Raw genomic sequence first — 2,500 nt, 5'->3', positions numbered from 1 at the left:
GGTTGTTGAGCTTCTTGATTCCTCCAACAACTTGAAGATCACCCATCGTATCGGCAAGACTTTGACTACACCGAACAAGCTTGAGTGACTACCGTGCAGAGTAATACACTACTCTCGACACAAAGAAGCTCCCTCTCAAGGTTTGTGATAACCCCAGCAATAATCTCAAGAAATCTTTTCTGATGTGGAAGATCAGTCAAAACTGCAACCACAGAGCATACTCGGAATTTCAAGAGACTTTACAACCAATGCTCTACCAAGAACGATCCCTGACCGACTTGGCTCTGATACCAATTGTTGAACAAGAAGAGTATCCAAGATAACTCTAATGATCCCAAGAAGAAGAAAATAGAGCACACTCTTAAAGAAAGCTCACAAAACAAACTAATTAGCAAAGCTTTTCTTATTTAGCTCTAGGCTTTGTTTTTCCTTGGATGATATACAATGCTTGGGGACTTTGGTATTTATAGCAAACCAAATGAAAGCTACACCACACACTTAATTAAACTAAGATTTCCAACTACCACACAAAACACATTAATTGCACCTAATTATGTTGTTTTCCACACAACCTTACCTAACTTTGCAATTGTAAGCAATTACATCATCAAACTAGATATGGACTTGGGCTTTAGATTGGGTTGTGGATTACTTATTGTTTTGGGTTGACATTGATTCTCAACATACTATGTTGTTCTTGTTTCTTGGTGCAATGCCCTTTGCTTGTACTGGTCTTGGATGCGAAAGTTTTTCATTACACAACTGCCTTGCACATTAATGAAACAAAAATTGTTAGATCCTGTTAGACCAATTGATCTAACTGTTTTTGTTCCATTATTCACTAGAGAAAGCCCCGTCTTGGATGCGCGGTACCTTATTTGGATCGATACTTTGCTTTGCTTTGCTATGCTGTTTGATCTCTCTTTTGGCCTCTGCTTTGGTTTGGTTTGCTTGTATGGTGTTGGCCTTGGGGTGCTATTTTTAATTCACTTGATTCGATCGATCTACGGATTTCATTTGATGATGAACCAAACCCATCCTTCACAAATAAACCAAACTAAACACTTGAAAACCCGTGATGTGATGTGAGATCAAAGTCTAAGTAAGATTGTTCATCACGACACAAAGAAAATGTATCATGGAGTCTCGTGGTTAACCAATAACCAGAATGTATGTGTATTGGCAATGGTCAGTGTGAATACGCTTTGCTAAGAATTTTTTGTTCTATGGTTTGGCTAACGAACATATTCGATGTTCGTTTTTTTTGGGACCCTCATGTCGATGGCATTTTTTATTTTGCAGTTGCAGAGTAGCTGTGCTAAGTACGAATCCCCCGCTTGGTGTGTAGTACTCTTTTTTCCTTTTACTGGGTTGGATATCAATAAAATAAAAAACAAAAGTGATAAAATATGTTAAACGGCTTGTTTCTTCGCACATTACATAACAATTTTTGCGTCACCCTCAACCTCAACCTTTTCCAATCGCTTGTGAAGTATATAAGCTGCACCATCTCCAAGAGCTTGGCATTCAGCAGCAAGGACTCCAGCACGACCTATATTTTTGAGCTTCAAAAATAATTTCGATCCATTGACTTTGGGGGTTGGAGGAACCACTTAATTGTGACACCTCTTTTGTGAGGGATGAACCGCAACAGCAAAAAATAATAGGGTGGCTCCTCAAACCATCATCAAGAAGAGTTTTGTTGAAAATCAATGTCAAAATTAGGTATGGAAAGTTAGGCAATGTTAGGTATGGTTGAATAAAAATAAATTAGGTGCAATTAATGTGTTTTGTGTGATAATAAATAATCTTAGTTTATTCATTTGGTTTGCTATAAATACCCAAGTCCTCAAGCATTGTAAATCATCCAAGGAAAAACAAAGCCTAGAGCTAAATAAGAAAAGCTTTGCTAATTAGTTTGTTTTGTGAGCTTTCTTTAAGAGTGTGCTCTATTTTCTTTTTCTTGGGATCATTAAAGTTATCTTGGATACTCTTCTTCAACAATTGGTATCAGAGCCATGTCGGTCAGGGATCGTTCTTGGTAGAGCATTGGTTGTAAAGTCTCTTGAAATTCCGAGTATGCTCTGTGGTTGCAGTTTTGACTGATCTTCCACATCAGAAAAGATTTCTTGAGATTATTGCTGGGGTTATCACAAACCTTGAGAGGGAGCTTCTTTGTGTCGAGAGTAGTGTATTACTCTGCACGGTAGTCACTCAAGCTTGTTCGGTGTAGTCAAAGTCTTGTCAATACGATGGGTGATCTTCAAGTTGTTGGAGGAATCAAGAAGCTCAACAACCAAAACTATAACACGTGGGCAACGTGTATAGAGTCTTACCTTCAAGGTCAAGACTTGTGGGAGGTTGTCGGTGGTAGTGAAGTTACACAACCGGCAGCGGAAGATGCTAACGGCGTCTTGCGGAAGTGGAAAATTAAAGCAGGCAAATCAATGTTTGTCTTAAAGACCACAATAGAAGAGGAAATGATGGAGCACATTCGGGA

Source organism: Pyrus communis, chromosome 2 (assembly GCF_041283825.1).
Source record: "Pyrus communis isolate YQ-2024b chromosome 2, ASM4128382v1, whole genome shotgun sequence".
Classification (NCBI taxonomy): domain Eukaryota; kingdom Viridiplantae; phylum Streptophyta; class Magnoliopsida; order Rosales; family Rosaceae; genus Pyrus; species Pyrus communis.
Note: the sequence above shows the minus strand (reverse complement) of the source record.